The 19107-nt window shown below is 33.8% G+C and overlaps 1 long non-coding RNA gene across 1 annotated transcript; it reads left to right on the top strand.

The window, feature by feature from the left end:
• Positions 1-519: 519 nt before the first annotated feature.
• Positions 520-18554, top strand: LOC113920112. Its single transcript, XR_003519237.2, has 4 exons — positions 520-626; positions 1928-2054; positions 7321-7382; positions 17750-18554. It is a non-coding gene; the product is annotated as an uncharacterized LOC113920112 (long non-coding RNA).
• The last annotated feature ends 553 nt before the right edge of the window (positions 18555-19107 follow it).

The raw sequence follows: 19107 nt of genomic DNA, 5'->3' as shown, positions 1-19107 counted from the left end.
GTCTCCATCTTCCCAGGAGTGTCCTTCCATCCCAGGGAGACTAGGCTTTAGCCAAGCCTGTCCTTCTCATGGTGACAGTGCAAGTGCACGAACAAGTAAGTGCCATCATAAGAACACTTTCAGAACTTTTAATCACGTCACGCCAGTAACATTTCTTTGGCGAAAGTAAGACATGTGGCTTACCCAAATTCAACTGTTGAGGAAATATATTCTACTGTTTTATCTTTAGAAATTTACAAAATAATATGACAAGGAATCTGGGTACAGGGATAGACGAAGAATTGGACCAATACTGAACTCTACCTCAATGCAGTAAATAAATTCTACTATAGCATGACTTAATTTTTCTAATGAAGTAGTTTGATCATATATTTGGCTGCCCAAAGTATTATTATCATTTTTTTGTCTTTAAAATCCAAAGTTATACCAAAATATGTCAGCAGTTTTTCCTGGAGTACTATCTTTTCATACGAAATTCATCTCATTTGATTTCAGGAAAATATTCTTGAATTTGTCAAAGTAAAAATTACATTGGACAAAGTTAAATAGACAAGAGGGACTTTCTTCAAGGCTACTGCCATAGGGAAGAAAGACCAGAACTCAATCTGAGCTCCACTCAGCTGAAAGTAAGCACTGGGGAGTTATTTAAGAGCTGGCATGGGGTGGAAGGATGGAAGAACCCCTGTATTTGTTAGTTGGCTTTACTCAAACGAAAAGTAAACTTTCTCCAATCTTCCTGACAGCAGGTAGTTTTACAGCTTGGAGCAAGGTGCTTGAGGAACTTAAGCTCCTCACCTCCCAACAAAACTGGGAAATAGGGTGCTATCTTCCTTGATGATTACATTTTAAAAGGGTGACTCTCAGGTCATTGAGAAAAGCATTCCTGGCTTATAAAACCATCAAGAAGATGTTTTAAAGATTTACATTTCAAAAGGGCAGAGAAAGAATTTACAATTATACGTTTTCTAAAGTAAATGCTCTAGGTCAGGGGCCTAGGGTCAGGAAGAAGCCTGTTTCAAGTTTAGTCAAACTGAGGAAACGTTAAGGCCTTTTTGCTCAAATTGCATTTTTAAATATTTGTTCTGTTTTAGTTATTTTAATTCTCTCTGGCTTAGATCGCTTTCTTCCTGTATGCTGAGTCATTGAGTTCATTGGGGTTTAAAGGAATAGCTTTGCCTGAATTTATAAAAAGAGGTTCCATGGTTGTAAAACATATTTTTCAACCATGAAGGAAAGTTAATCAGAGTTTTTTCTCATTTACTTTTATTTTTTATTTATTTTTTTTTTTAAAGATTTTATTTATTTATTTGAGAGAGCGAGAATGAGAGAGAGAGAGAGCATACGAGAGGGGGGAGGGTCAGAGGGAGAAGCAGACTCCCTGCTGAGCAGGGAGCCTGATGCGGGACTCGATCCCGGGACTCCAGGATCATGACCTGAGCCGAAGGCAGTCGCTTAACCAACTGAGCCACCCAGGCGCCCTCATTTACTTTTATAATACAATACTGTGATAACTTTAAGAGAAAGGCAGATATTTTTAAAGTAGCATTTTGAATCAAGACTAGCTGCATAAGAACAGAGCCCTATAATTGGATTTTGGGTAAATATTTTTCAATCCGATTGTGTACATCTTGCAGCATGAAGGGTGCTCTAAAGAGAGTGACAAGGGTCCAGGTTCTAAAAATACTCTTGACGTAAGCCATCAAGAGTGATGTTTGTAGTGGGATGTACTAATTTTACCTCATATTGTAACTGCTAATTCAAACAGTAAGTTATCACTGAAGCACTATCCATCATCTAAATTGTAGAGTAACACACATGAAAATATTTCAGGCTGGAAGCCAAACTTTCTGTGTATTAGTACATCTTATGTGTAAGAATAAGATGTGTGGGTATGCATGTGTATTAATTTTCAAGCATCTGTTCACAGGAAATTCAGAACTGAGATCACAAAAATTGCCAGAAGGAGGTAAATGCATGATTTTCCATTCAGAACCGTCTAGCAAAAGGGACTGGTTTGGGAAGAACTTTTGATGTCTCACATGTGATATTCAAAGGTAAATAACCCTTACATTAGGAAATAAGTTAACTCTGGATAATTGTGGTTTGATGTGACCTCTACTGTCAGTCATAGTTCTATTGCAATTCTCTTCTCAGATTCTAAATGGGGGGATGAGGAGTGGTCATATTATTGACTGTAGCAGTTCAACCACTCAAGAGCCAACTGCACAGACAGAATTAGAGAGGAGGGATATGTCTTCCTTGAGCTACTTTTCAGTAAACTGATCTCCCCACCCCCCAACCCCCCCTGCCAGATTCAGGGTATCCACTAAGCTGCAATGTTTCCCAGATTCCTTCTTAGGCTATCATCCCATTCCTCAGGAATAAACCTCAGCTATACATAGATTATACTTGTTGCTTACAAGGAACTATTAGTAGCTTACTACTTTAATATCTTGTTAATTCACTGCTAAGAAATTGGTGACAATGTTGTACACTGTTAGGCCTTGTCACTCCAAATTATGGTATTTTTTTAAGGTTTATTCTCAACAACTTACCAATGATGCTGCTGTTTCTGAGAAGGGGGAGGTTCAGCCCTTGATGCTTTCATTTCATCCACTGGCAATATATAAAAATAAGTTTTCTAACCTATTCCAGGAAGGATATTCTAGAAAGACTGCATATTTTCATCCTTTTTGTATTATATAGATATGTCCATAGCTTGTGTTCACATTAAGATCATATCCAGATCTCCCATGCTTATCTCAAAGTTCTTAGCTTTTGACCCATTATTGGTTGCTGTTGATGGTTGATTGGTTGATGTTAATGGCACTGTTGACAGTGCTCAGACTAAATTTAAGCAACCAGAGAGTTAAAACACACGTGTGGTTGTATAGATACAATACTTGCCAACCAACGGAGATTGCCAGCTATGCACATAATATTTCAGAGGTCAAGCTAAAGAAAAGTGTATTTGTCCCTCATATGTGAAAGCAAATATTTTTCAAGTGGAAATATCTAATGTGGTTTGATTTCCTTGATAGATTATAGGGAAAAATGTAATTTTCCTTAGAAGAATCTAATTAGCCATAGGACTACTTAGTGATTTTACTTTTCATTGTATTTATTTCAGTTGTTTTAAAGATATTCTGTAGTTATATTTTCTTCAAAAAGCCAATAGCTAATTCAGAGGTATTCACCAAGTCATTAGATATTTCTTGTCCTTCTTTATAAGACACAGTGAAACATTGTGACAAAAATATATAGAAAAATAACACATAGGTTATATTTTATTACACAATATGAAACAAGTAAAATAACCATGTCTATAGAATTTTGGACAATTTCATAGAAGAAATCTTGGCTTTATTGTCAAAATATATAGAGTACAACAACTGTTCATCTTCCCCATCCCGTCCAACTATCTCTCTTCTTTTAGGGGGAGGGGACTTCTTGATTATGTCAACTTCCTAGCTTCACATACATTTCCTGTTTCACCTGCCTCCCTTTCCCCAAAGAATCACACAGAAGCCTGCGTGATTCTTTATATATATATATAACTCAGACAACTTCACTCCTTTCTACAAATCTGTGCATTTGCCCCCTTGCACTCAATAACCTGTAAAGTATTTAAATCTAGTAAACTTGAAGTATAAATAATTTGGAAAATAGAGTATCTTAATGATAATTTCTGTGTAGAAAACTTAGAAATAATAATTGCCCAGAAACAGGACACTATGTTGTGCTTTGTTAGTCTAATTTACAGTGAGCATTTAAATGCTAAAATCTCTTTAAGCACAGAGGCATGAGGGTGGCTCAGTCGGTTAAGCAATTGACTCTTGATTTCAGCTCAGGTCATGATCTCAGGGTCATGAGATTGAGCCCCGCATCAGGCTCTGTGCTGGGCATGGAGCCTGCTTGGGATTTTCTCTCTCCCTCTCCCTCTACCCCCCACCCACTGCCGTGCACTCTCTCTCTCTCAAAAAACAAAAAACAAAAAACAAAAATTCTTTTAAGCATGTAGCTTAAGGCCAAGATCAGCCTAATAAGGATCCAATAATGGATTTTTTTTTTTCTAGATTCATGGACCAACTTAATAAACTCAAACTTACAACTCAGAAACCATATGATATTTAGAATAAAACTATTGGTGTTAATAACTTCTTAAAATATGGGGCACCTGGCTGCCTATTTTAGAAGAGCATGCAACTCTTGATCTCAGGATCCTGAGTTTCAAGCCCCACGCTGGGGGTAGAGATTACTTAAATGAATAAGTAAATTTAAAAAAAAACTTAGAAAAATAGCTTCTTAAAATAATTTTTAATTTAGTGAATATATTTTATGCTACTTGAGCTAGAATAAGCAACTTGCATTTGGAATCACTCATCTCATAAACACTAATTGATAACCTAATTTTATTCACAATATTATATATTGAATTACCAAATATTTAATACTAAATTGTACCTACACACCAATATTTCAACAAACTTAACATCACTGATTCTGATGCTGAAAATAGAAGGTTATTATATGTGCTAATGAATTGACAGTAACTTTAAAATACCATCACTTGTAGGATACATTGCTATTTTAAGTAAAATAAATGTGAAAAAAATTGTACCTCTAAAAGTGATAAACTAGAGTAATACATAGACAAAAGTAAATTTAGGAAAAGACTTTCTGAAGAAAAGATCTGTATTTAAAAAAATAAATACTACATTTTTTAAATGTGCAAAGAGAAAATGATAAAAATCATTACAAGAAACGTTTTGGTAAAGTAATTTTGTGCTTTTCCATTACATTTACTTAGTACTGCTTTTATGCTTTTAACTATAAATTATTCAAGTTTTCCACGTTATTGACTAAGTTACTATTTTATATAGTTCTCAGCATCGCAAACATGCAGTATTTCTAGGAAGACCAGTGCTGTATTACTAGTGATAATTTTAAGCATTTATAGTAATTGATCAAGCCATTTCTCAGGGTAGATTTCTTTAAAATCCTTACTGTCTGCATTAACATAACTCTACTATCCAACACTCCGCATAAACATTATTTTACTCTTCCAAGAAATTCTTACCGAGGAAGAAAAACTTACACGTAAGTTTGTTCCAGAAACTTCATGAAAATTCAGACACCCAACAATAGAATATTTAACCAGCTCTCCTGAAATACTATTCTCATCTCACAAATACAATCTCTTTCACTGAAACACCCACATATAATTGGGCCCCTCAAATCTTATAAATACCCTGTCCTTGACCTTCTTGCTCCAAGAAACTCCTAAGACTGTCAATAGTTCACTCCCTTTGCTGCAGTAGCAGTAAACCTATCTTTACTTAACAGGTTATTTTGGTCGTCTTTCTGGAGAGGGGGACAGGAGACAGCGCACACTACTTAAAAAACAGCTTAAGATTATTATTGATTTACTTGCTATGAGATTTCTATAAAATAAAAGAGCACTAGCATTGCTGTTTTGTTACACTCAGCAGCTTGCCATATGGTAAACATACATTAGAAGACAATTAAGGGTGAAAAGGGACCGCTTTTCACACATAACACAGCTACATAGTGTGAAAATATTGAGGGGTGTTTATGAACTCAGTGGATGCTGAGACATAAGCTACTTCTTCACAAGACATAAAGAATTTTGCAAGGAAAATATAACCCGCATTTTAGTCCTTTTTTAGAGATCTAATTAGTATGTCTTTTAAAGAAAAACTGTCTAAGATTTAGATTAGTTTTATGTGAATTTTAGTTACACAAAATCTTCAGCTTATAAATCAGGCAAAAACCTTTTAACTCTTGCCACTCTCACATATGGTGATGTAGCTTTAAATTAGCTATCACAGCAGATCACTATTTATATTAAAAGCACGTTGTCGATTTAGTTGAACATACAATTCCATGAGACTGTTATAATGCCTGGAAGATTTGAATCTTTACTCATAAATGTGTGAAAAATATTTTTGTATAGAAAAAAAACCACACAAATGGGACATCGAGATTCAAGTTAGAAAGGCACAGGGGATTTGCTACAAATCAGAACTGATTTATTTTATTGAAATATAACATACATTTGGAAAAAATCCACAAATCATTAGCTTACAGCTCAGTGAAAATCTAGGAAGACAACTGTGCAAACAACACTCAGATGAAAAAATAGAGTATTACACCTATCTTGGAAGGGCCCCCTGTTTCCTCTCCTTCCTATTGCCCCTCAAAGATGTTTTCATGAAGATGTTTTGGTGTTTTCATAAGTGTATACTTATATTAAAGTTATACTTTAAATAGTTTACATTATGGTGATTATGCCTCAATAAGTAATTTACAAAAAATAAATAATGGGTTCTCTGTCTCTTTCGCTCTTAAATAAATAAATAAATAAAATCTTTTAAGAAAACCGTATCAACATGTCTACATTTAATACTACTTATCGCAATAATTAAAGCACTTCTTTTCTATTCCCAGGATTAAATATCTAGCATATGGGTAATAGTTTCCACCCAAGGTGAAGAAAGCTTTATATTGCTTTGCATCTTTTCTAATATGTACTTAAATCTAATATGTACATAAACTTGAGTCAAACATAATTTTTGATCTAAATTTGCTGACCTAGTACTCATGCCCCACATTTTTTAACACAATATACACAGAAGACATTAGAATTCACTCAGTTTAAAATGTAAAGCACCATAAAACTTTATTCCTAAAAACAAAACAACACACTTTTACCAAAACATGAAGTATCTACACCAAGAATCCTGTGTACAATCCAAAACTATACCTTGAAACAACAGAGTGGAGACACTAGAAATTATAGAGATGAGCTCAAGGAAGAAAACAAGAACTAATATATGGAGCATCTACAGGGAGATTTAAAGTACTCAATAATTAAAATTGAATTATGAACTAGCTATGCTCTGTTCAGTCTTACAAAATATAAACTGAGTTTAGAAAGATTAAGTAACTTGTTCAAGAGTACATAATCAAGGAGTGGCAAAATCATTTCTGCCTAATTTATATGTTTTATTAAGACTAAAGACAAAGCACTTAAAAGATAATATCAAAAAAAGTGTGAATACAGCAGTTACCGTCTTACTCATAACTTCCTTTAATTAACCAATTATCTATCCTTACTTTTCTAACCTCTTAAGGCAGAGGTCAAAACAGTATAGTATGTAGGTAAAAATTTGGGCTACATTTCTATAAATACAATCAATCCTGGAAACAGCTCCTTATGTTTGGTCTTAATTTGAGTTCTGCCATCATTAGATACTAACACAAGAATTTGGATACAATACATTTCTTTGTGCATAGATCCCTGGAACCACTTGAGAAAGAAGGCAAGTGAGAAAATGAAAGGAGTAAATCCAGTAAAGGTAAGTTAATGAACAAACTACCACTATTGGCAACTGGGCTTAATATCACCAGAAGCCACCAAAAACTGTAGAGAACATGCTGCAGAATTTTCCCACCGAGTGGCAGGGAATTGAAGAATTTATCTACAACTCCTGACCCTACATCTAAATATTGGAGAAATTATCTACAACTCCTGGGTTTGAGAGCCTCCAGGGCATTGACTTACATGCACTTCAAGCTTGCCCTGTGTGACTGATGGCCTAGCGTCCTCCTCCAGCCAAGAGAAATCTCCAGAGCAGAGATAGAGTTGTTGCTGTGTATAAGACCTCTTTGCAAACTACCTCAGGTGTAGTGGGAAAATGACAGCTTGTGATACTTATTTTGCCCCGTATTTTGGTGAAAAGTGTCACTGTCATTCTTAATGGATCTCTGGCTTCATTTGTAGCTAAGATCTAAGATGTGCTCAGTGTTGGTGGCTCCCAGAGCATCCCTTCACAGAGACAGCAGAAACCTGAAATTGTTCATCTCTTTTGGGTTTGCTCTATGGTGTTTAATCATCTTTTCAGACTCTACATCATACCCCTGAGTGGGTTGGCTAGAGAACTGTTTTTCACACATATATTTTCCACTTGAATTATAACCTATTACACTTCTCGTAAAATATGAATAAATTCAACCACATTAGGAAAGGTGGGCCTTGATGATAAATGAAGGCAAAAGGAACTGTTTGTGTCAAGATTGCTTAGTCCAAGTAAATAAGATAGTCACAAGTTGGGTGTAGTGAACTAAGTGTCAGGTGGTTTAGGCCACTTAATATCTGACAGCAAAGCAAGAACAAGTATAAAATAGACTATGTAAACTGTGTCAACTGAAACAGAAGAAAGTAACTCACAGGAAGAAAATAGAGAGCACGAGAATATTTTCGGATAGCTATGGGATCATGGCCTGCTACAGAGGTACCAGGCAAGGGTGACTCTGACATTTAAGAGTTCTTGTATTAATATACCTGTCTCTAAATGTCTAATGTCAATGACTATAAATAGTGCTCCTTTAACTAGGTTGAGATACATATGCCCATATTATTTAAAAGATGTACATCCTCAAGAAATAATTTGGATAGTGCCTTACAAATGACCCGGAATTTAGTGGCAAGGGCCTTAGGCCTCCTCATGGCTGACACACTTATCAAGTGATTGAGTAGGGCTGCTAGTTGTAGAATCTCTGCCTCATGCAGAAGAAGCCGTTTTTGCAGTACGCAGTCTCTGACAGACGCATAGTAGTGAAGCTTGTAAAAATCAGGGGGGAGTGTATACGACAAAGCAGTTGAGCAGATGTCAAAAAGCAAACTTACTTTCATATTGTTAAAGATCTGATCCAACCGCTGTATTTTGATCAAAGTCTCTTTTAAATCTCATTAATAGATTATGAGAGAGAACTTGGCTGAGTAAGCCTTTAAAGAGAAGCTTTGAATTGTCAGAACAGTCTCTAGATCTAATGTTCCCCTGCATTGGAACCTAGATGTTCTGAGAGGCTGCTAATGTGTCAGAACTAGCTCAGTCTCCAGTCTATTAAGTAAGGCCTGTGTAGGGTATGTGGGCTTCCAGTGCCATTTAATCTGTTCACCATGAATATAGAACATGGATCTAGGTGGTTCCTGGTGGTCACTGAAGCATATGATGCAAAGAAAAGACAGCTTAAGTCATAATCTCAATGAAATAATGTTATTTGAGTGTGACTTTATTAATGATATCAAGAAACCGCAGATTGTTTGGCATATGGTTAACTATCTCCTAAATTTGATATGCATGTCATTAAAAATTCAAACTCAATTTACTCTTCTATTTTTTTCTCTGTGTATTTATTTTGTGGAGTTGACTTATTGAGACTTCTGTTAATGAGTAAATATATTCAACAATCTGTTTTGGAGAAGCAACATGAAAACAGTCATAAGAACCACAAGTTCTATGATAACAACTATGTCCCTTCAATTTATGACAAGGGATGGCTCTATTTTGCCCCAGATTTCACTTGGAGATGTATTTAGTTAAAGCAATGATTATCCTTCTTACTTAACTTTGAAGATGTTGATACTTCTCCTCATCTGAATAGCTTTCCTATATAGGTCTGCCATGGGTTTTGTTTGCACGGTTTGTAGACCTTTTCCAAAAATGATCAGTTTCTGCTTTGGATTTTTCCCTCTTAAGGATTTTAACTTTTATTTCTTTTTTTAAGCAAAATATTGTTTAAATCTAGCAGCCCTGTGTTTGATGCTTTTTACTAATGTGTTTCCCACATATCAATGTTTCTTGCCTATCAATGTTGTCAAATTATTTTTTAGGCACCCTTTAAGCAAAATCTAGTGCATCTGATGCTCAGATTTTCTCCATTACTCTAATTTTTCATGACAGTTTGAAATTCTTTTACATTCTATCAGACTGGGCTAATACATAGAGGGACTTCAGTGAACATGACCTAGATATCATTCATAAGAAAGAGGTTATCATACCACCAAACACACATGCAGTTTGGAGATGTCACAAGAGACATTATCATAGTTTCCACTGAAATTTACTTCTTTACTAGTGTGAACTTTACTTAATGAGGAAATTATTTACCTTTTTTCCCCCACTGCAACATTTATCACTTCCTAACATAGGAAAGTGTTGTGAAGCACTGTTAAAAATACAGCTTCCTCATGTTATTATACAGACCACTAGTAAACATTTTCCTGATCTAACCCTGTGGTCTAATTTCCATTAAAAATATGTGAGCCCTTATTCTCAACAAACCTGGTACTAAGTAGTTTATGTATTTTATGTCACTGAATCTTCACCTCAAATCTCAAAGGTACAATATTACTGGTTTTCCCATATTACAAATAAAAAATCCTGATGCTTAGAGAGAGATTAAATAATTTGTCCAAAATCACAGAGCTATGGAATTTGGGGCAATTACTTAAAATCAAGTCACTAGACCTCAGACATCTTGCTCTTAATCATTGCATTACACTGAGTCCAACAAGGTTCTTCAGTGATTATGACATTACTTTTATTCCATTCTGTCATAAACTGCTAATAATGAGTACCTAGTAAACATATGGATTCACTTCTCCTTTTTAGGTAAAGTAAAAATGTAAGTAAAAATTTTTATTATTCTTTGTAAATTGCATACTCTCCACCCACAGATAGATATAATCGTATCTTTTATTTACTTTGAGGTCTTTCTCAAGATTCCTGTCTTTGAAACTCCTTTTTAAATTATCTTTACCTGATAATGTCTTCCAAAGTTTACACTGTATACCAGTTTTTAAAAAAAATTTAGTATATCATTATTTTTAATTTCTGTCAGTTAATTCTCCAGTAATTTCATATAATGATTTTTTATCAGCTTTACTGAGTTATAATTAGCATAAAATAAAATACACAATATAATGTGTGTATACACACACACACACACACACACGCACACACATATATACAGGTATTTCTAGCTGAGTAACTGAACAATTCTATTATGGCACATTATGACTAAGCGTTCTATTTTTCTTTAGACAGTGAAACCACTAAAAATATTCTCTGGCATATCATCTTTTTAGAATAATGACTTTGTGAGCACACCTGATGCTATTTTTGTGATATCGTTTCCTTAGTGACATTGTAATATCAGATTCATATTTTTCATAGGACTTACTACATTACATCTCCAGTGGACTTGTATAAATTTAACATTTCCCATGGCTTTAAATATGAGTGAAAATGTTATTTTGAAAAGAGAATTTTCTTATCCATTTTCAAATTTTCAAATAAAAACAATAAATGTCAGGGCGCCTAAGTGGCATAGTCAGTTAAGTGTCTGACTCTTGGTTTCAGCTCAGGTTGCGATTTCATGGTGGTGAGATCAAGCCCCACATGGAGCTCTGAGCTCAGCATGGAGTCTGCTTGAGAATCTCTCTCCCTCTTCTCTGCTCCTCCCACTCGTCCTCTCTTTCTCTCTTTAAAATAAATAATTAAAAAACAAAACAAGAGTAACTCTCTCCATAGTTAGAAATGTTAGTATTTAAGTCCCTATGCCAAGTCAAATATGTAACAGGCACTAGAGGGAATTAAAAACAAGGTACACAAGAAAAAGAAAATGTAAGATTATGTGGACTATGTGGATAAATCTCAGATATCATGGTACACTTCTTAAGTAGATTAATAAAGCATGCAGTTATGACCTAAGACTATTAAGGCTGGTTCATTGCATAGAAAATATACATATGCCAGTATTTTCCTTATTGTCTAATATGCAGCAAATTTTCTAAAATGTAAAAGCTAATGTTTGTCCTTTTAAGCCTAAGAAGTTTATTATCAAGGATCTCAATATTGAAAGGAAAAATTCTGAATAAAAAAACCCAGTATTTTTCAAACAGCATTTTATGATTTGGAAGTCTATCACTAATCTATTATTTCTCCTGCATGGCTAATATTCTAAATTTAAATTCTAAGACATGACTTCTAAGTGTCACAAATAGTGTGAAAAATGTCTTTTAAAAATTGGTTCAGATTACTAAATGTTATTTTGGATTCTGGATGATCATATTCCATTTTAATTAGACCCCAGAAATTGCAGTGAAGTTTATATTCTTATGGATGAATATAGTGAAAATCCTAATTAAGTCCATCTAATATGATTCTTGTCTAAGGATAATAAATTTAAATCTTTCAGGTTCATTGTTTTGACACATGTTAACCTATCTTTCAAGCCTGTCACAGTGCATTCATTTGCTTATAAAATCTGTTTCAGTTGTACTTATAAAACTTTTCACCAATGCTTCACAACTCATTTAATATTATTTTGGAAATTGTAAGGTAACAATGTGCAGAAACTTCTCTGTGTGACATTATCACATACGCTATATACTATGGTGTCAATTAATAGCATGTCTGTTTATGTTTTTGAGTCTGTTTATGAAGTGTGTTAAATGTAAAGCTTATGTTTGAGTCCGTTTATGAAGTGTGTTAAACATAAAGCTTATGTTCTTATGGTCAACTCAAAAATAAATATAAAGCTAAGAGAGATTGACCATTTACTGTTATCTCATTTTATATCAGGAAAACAAAATCCCAAGAAATTAAACAACATGTATAAATTTCTACAACTAGTTGGATGGTGATCAGGGAGTAGAACCAGGATTTTCCTGCCTCTCAACCTAGAGCTCATGGTGCCATGTACTTTCTATGCAGCATGGAGTGTTCTCTGCATAAAGCCTGGATTCCTGGACTCTCCCTTCCTCTCTGTCTCCATCCAACCTGGAAAGGCAGAGACAGAGTAGATTTAAAAATAAATGTTTCCTGCTTGGGACCTCACCTATCTTAATTTTCAAGGAAACTAGCAGTTAACAGCATTAGAAGGAAGGGGTCCCTGAAACTGGAAGCCATAATCCATATTATGCAAAATACTTAACTTCCTTTGGCCACTGTATCAGGGAATCTTACTGTGAATATAGGTGTATAACTCCCACCCATAGACTTCTGTCCGTAATTTTTATTTCATGTAAGAAGAAATGAGTCATTTGTGTAAAACAAGATAATAAAGTGAATCTGAAATTAAACAAAATTATTGGTTTTTGAAACTGAAAAGTTTTCAAAATTTACAAATTATGAGTAAATGTTAATGGAAAGTAATGATTGCTTCAACCATATTAAATATGTATTGAGACTTAGACCTGTTTGCTTCTCTAAGCACAATTTTTGGAATATAGCAGTAGTTCAAAAAATAAATGCTGTCTATACATTTACATAAACTGTGAAATGTATCCTTTTGCCTTTATGTTTTTAAATTAGATATTAACATTCCAAGGACTTGTATAATAATGTAATAACTGAATTCTTCTTTTTAAAATTGATTGCCTTCTGTATTTCAAGGCTCACAAATACATTTATCCGATTATTTTGTAAATCCACATATATTTACAGAGACTTCCCAAACCATTATTCTACTTTTTTCTTCATTTTCCTGCTAAATACTCACTGTCTAATCCGTGGTCTAAAAAATGTTTTCTGCAAAAGAACATAATAAATATTCAGGCTTCACAAGCTGTGCATTCTTTATTGCAACAACAACTCGGCCATTGTAATGCAAAAGCAGTCATAGACAATATGTAAATAAAGGAGCCTCACTGTGTTCCAACAAAACTTTATTTATGGAATCTAAAACTTGAATGTCTTATAATTTTCACATGCCGTGAAATGTTATTCTTTTTGTGTGTGTGTCCTTTCTTTCTTTCTTTTTTTTTTTACACCAACCAGCATAAAATAATGACTTTCCAATGTTTTTATTTTGACCCCAGAATGAATACGATATTTTACCTTATGACTGACTGTACGTTTATGTATCTGTTTGTATCTATGTGTATAAGAATTTCTGTAAGAATTTCATGAAACCATTTGCAAACTTATTAACTGTAAACACTCTGATATTTCCATTCTGACTATTCTATTCTGTTCTACGCTATCCTATTCTATGTAATTATGTGTTTGTAGAATTGGGCATGATCTATGAAATGACTTCACAACCCACTAATAGCTTGTCAATTACAGCCAAATATTTGCTGCCTTACAATAACCCCTGTTTTGTAGCATGGATTAAGTTGTTGAGATTTATAATTTAATGCTGGCCTCTCTTTCTATCCCCTTAGACTGTCACTTCTCTACCAACAGAGCAAGCAACATGCAGTATCCCATTTATATAATATGTACTTATGTTTCCAACAATGATTTTATCTTTAAACCAAAAAAAAAAGGAGTGTGTTACTATATCTGCTTATGTAGATAACGATACTATTAGTAGATACAGGAAGGTAAAGTGATATCAATGTATACATACTTCTGACAGCATAATATCATTATTTACTGTTTTATAAACTGATTTTTTACCTCAAAATTATTAATATTATGTATATTTTTGGAGAAAATTATTCGTATTGATTGTTATATTACATTTTTAATGTATTTTTTCCTGAAATTCCAATTGGTAGGGATTAAAGATACTACCAATTATGGGCTCTTACAATTATTTCTATAGGAAATATTTTTATATCAAAATTATGCATTTAGAATCATTTTCCCTAAAAGCAATGACTAGAAACAAAATTAGAATGTCAACAGTTATGATTTATTTAAGACTATTGATAATGTATCTATGAGTTTTTTAAGATGCTTTTGTTAGGTTGAGAGTTCTCTATTATTCCTAGTTTGTTAGGTTTTAGTGTTTTTATCATGAAAAGGTGTTGGATTTTGTCAAATGCTTTTTTGGTATGAATTGAGACAATCACTTTGTTGTTTTTTCTCTCACTCTATTAATGTGGTATATTACATTGATTTTCTTAGGTTGAACCGATCTTGAAAAAGTTTATTAATTAGAAAAAATCAATTGATCATTGCTGGGAGTATTCCTGAAGTTTATATTTTATTCCACTGATCTACATATTTATCCTTTTACTATATTACCTTATCTTGATTAGTAGCTTTATAATTATCTTGAAATAAATTAGTGAGAATTCTAAAACTTTCATCTTCTTTTTCAGACTTGTTCTGACTCTTCTAGTTTCTTCACCTTTGGAGAAAGATTGTGGATTTGGTTTGTCAATTTCTGCAAAATAAGCCCCGGGTGTGGTGGGTGTGTGGAAGTTTTAATTTTAATGAAAAAAATTATGTTTTTTCTTTACTGACATTATATACACATGATTTATCAGGATGAATCTTTAAACAAGTATTAACATTCATTAACTTGCAGATGTTATAAAAATTAGCTACCTATCTAATAAATAGTAGAGGTAAGACTCACAATTTTAGTAAATGCATATTTTTCTTTACTTGATATTCACAATAAATACTTTTTCATATGGGTGGAGTCATGTAGTTGTTTAATCATTGCTCAATTGTATACACTTATATTTGAAATAATATGTTCTTGAATCCTTTTCAAAAGCAATTGTTGCCAGCTGTAGCCAATTTGTCTGTTAGTACAATAGAAATAGAATTGAATACAATTTTCAATTAGTTAAACTAATGTGCCAAATCCCATCCTTACACACACACACACACACACACACACACACACACACACACACACACACACCCCTCAATTGCAGATGTCAAGGATTAAACATGTAGATATTATATGTGAGAATGATTGTTTATAATTCAAAAGTAAAGAAGACCAATTTGCAGTCTAGTACAAGTACTCCTTGAGTAATCAAAATGTTGATGTTATCTAGTAGCTGAATGAATACCTATTCCTGTCTTTAAATTTTTATCTTGTTTTTGTTGAATGAAATATAATTATCATTAGGAAATTTGCATCACTGCCGCTTTTCACTTTTAATCCCAGTTTTTAATTGACTATATTTCTAACATTATGCTTCAGGCTTAGGATACAGTTCATGTCTAATGGGATCTGACTAGTAAAAGCCAATTCTAAAGATTTTACCAAACAAGAAATACAAAATTTGGTGCACATACACCAAATATTATAAAATAGCATTTGTAAATAGAAAAGCTAAAAACTTAGTCAAGGTCATCTGAAAAGTCCTTATACTGTAGTTTATACTTATACTGTAACTGACAGTTACATGAACATTTCATTTCCTAAATTATTTTCGCAGAGAAATTTATCTTTAGTTAAATTTATCTTAGGACTCTATTTGATATATAAATGTTAAAATAGACTGTCAAATAGTTGTGCAGTTCATAGTGAATGAATACAATTTTTGGAGATTGTTATTCTTCTTTATAAGGAAAATAAAATACTTAGATATTACTTTGAATCTTTTAGATACAGGGTCTACAAAATTTCAGAGGTGAGGGGATATGACTGATAGCCACAATATTTTATTTTTTATTGAGATTCAATTTACATAAATTACACAGACCTTATATATTCATAGGAATCTATCAAGAGGCATAATATTTTTATCACCCCAAAGAATCCTTTCTGTGCCTTTCCTGTCACTTTGAACCTCACTCACCATAGGCAAAAATAATATTCTAATTTCATTCACCAAAGATTATGTTTGCCAGATCCAGAACTGCACAGCAATGAAATATTATATCATGTATTCTTTAGTGTCTGAATTTTTCTCTCAGCATAATTTTTTAAAAGATTTTTTTCGAGTTGTATATATTAGCTGTCCATTCCTTTTTATTGCTGAACAGTATTCCATTATATGTATACCGAAATTTATTTATACGAGTAATAAAAATCTGAGTTTTTTTCCCTGGTTTCAGGCTTCTATGAACCTTTTGTACAAGTGTTTTTATTTCCTTGTGTTTTCATTTCTCTTGTGCCAATACATAGATGCGTAATCATCAGGTCAGAGCAGAGCTGTAACAGCACCCTAAACTTGCTTCAAGCTTATGCAGTCTTTGCTTGCTGAACCAAGTCCCTTGAACTGTAACAGAACTAACTTTGCTTAAGATTTGCAGACCACTGGCCTTGAGGAGTGAAGGACCAAACTTTCCCAGAAGGTAGCGCCTGCCTCACAGCTGCCACTGATACCAGCCAAGTCTGTTCAGGGTCATGCAGACACATAGATGACTTACTGCCTGGGCGCCGGCTTCTCCTCTATGGAGATCCCTCCCTTTCCCCATATCTTTCCATTTAAAACCCTCCAGCCTCCCTTGGATGGGGAGGATGGTCTTTGAGACTTAGTCCATCATCTCCCCAGGCTGCCCGCTTCCTGAATAAAACAACCTTTCCTTCTCCACCATCACTTGTGTCCCAAGTAGTGATTTTTGAGCAGTCCGGCAGCCAAACCTGAGTTCGGAACTAGTTCTCTGGTAACATAGGTAAATGTTTAACATTATAAGAACTTCTAAACCATTTTCTAATCTGGTGATACTATTTTGCAATCTACCAGCAACATAGAAGAGTTCTTGTTGCTACAAATTCTCACCAGGTTTTGATGTTGTTCATAAATTTCCTTTTTGCCTTTCTACTATAGTAGTGTCAGGAGTTCACATGGCCCGAGAGAGAGCTTATTGAGCTCCCAAGTGTTGGAGTAGCTGATTAAAGCAACAAGTCAAAAATGAAAGAGTTAAGCCTTCAGTCACTTACTGTGATGGTGATGGTGCAAGAGACTAAAAGCAAGAGACTAAAAACACTCTGACTGTCCCCGTTATATTTCCCTCCATGGAACTGTGCACTGATTGAGGGTCATGTGGCTCAACACTGTGTTGATTTCCTCACTGTTGAGAGAGCCTGAACAAGTCTGGAGTCTGGTAGCTTTATGGATTTTGGGGGTGGAGGTATAGAGGAAGGGCTAGGAGTGGAAGATACTGGGTACTGAATCCGGGTGCAGAATAGTATCTCCATGATTTCTCTTCTTCTCCTACCCAATAAATAGGTCTCAGCAAATGCACCTGAGGAAGATCTCTGTCCAAAACTTCAGATAAAGAGACCTAGGAATGAAGACATCAGGACTGGGAATGCAAATTTTTGTGCTTTTGCTGCTGATACCTCCGTTTATATTACAAAACTCTGAATACATTATGATTGTTTTTGCTTTCAATTTCTGGTTATCTTTTAAAGAAATAAAAAAGAATAAAATATTGTCTTTTATATCTATCTCACATATATACCATTTTCAAAATATTTTTTGTCCTTAATGGTTTTGAGTTTCCATTTGGTGTTATCTGACGCTGTTTGAAGTGTATCTTTTAGCATTTCTTGTAGTCAGGACTATTGGTCACATTCTCTGAGTTCTTATTTATCTTGCTTTGTCTTTATTTTTAACAAATATTTTCACCTGATAATGAATTATAATTTGACAGATTTTTTTTTCAGCACTTTAAGGGTACTGTTCCATTGTGTTCTCTCAGGCATCAAAATCATAATATTGGAGCAATGCTGTCAAAAGTATTTCTGTTGCCTATGTCAACAATATAATTGTATTTTGTTTTACAATGCTCAATATTGGATAATTATAATCTTTGATAATTTTAGCTACTAAAGAACAGTTACATTTTAAAATATGGTTCAATTGTTATCACCAAAAGAATGATACCAGAATGGGCCCTTTCTGGAAAACTCTTTAAGTAATAGAAAGAGCATATCTAGGTGATTTACCTTTTTCTAGAGTGAGCGCGTTTGGGCATCATTATCATGCAATAGTATATTATTATAGTATCAGTACAATATATTGCTTCCAAGTGGCCTAACAACTGTTTGAGTTAAACTTGTGGTAACTGGTTCCTGATGATTTTGAAAACAATAAAAATGAATAAGCATCTTATACTTGTTAATGTTCTGAAAATTATGATCTTGAGCCCAACTAAGTTAATACTGCTTCTTTGGATATTGAAAACTATGTTGAATTTTGTTGGCTCATAGAACATTTGCTACCTGTTACATTGAGTAAGATACATGGGAATTATAGTTGGAGTTGAAAATTATCAGTACTTGTATACTCTGAGAGAAACTCTCCAGAGATCAGAGCAGCATTGATTATAGTATTAATATTTTAGATATTGTTTACTTTCAGGAGAAATCTTATTGGCAATTTATTTGAGCTAAATAATTGATGGTCCTGGTTGTATCAGTTTCCCCAGAATATTACAGGCTTGTTTGTATTTATTTGTATTTCCAAGCATACAGCATATCCCTTTTATACTGAACTAGTCACAATTCGCTGAAAATGTCTAATTCTCTCAATTCTGTGAAATTTCTCCTATTATTACATCTGCTTGGAAAGACCCAACCTAC

The sequence above is a fragment of the Zalophus californianus genome, chromosome 3, assembly GCF_009762305.2.
Source record: "Zalophus californianus isolate mZalCal1 chromosome 3, mZalCal1.pri.v2, whole genome shotgun sequence".
Lineage (NCBI taxonomy): Eukaryota > Metazoa > Chordata > Mammalia > Carnivora > Otariidae > Zalophus > Zalophus californianus.
Note: the sequence above shows the minus strand (reverse complement) of the source record. Positions and strands in the feature narration are given on the sequence as shown.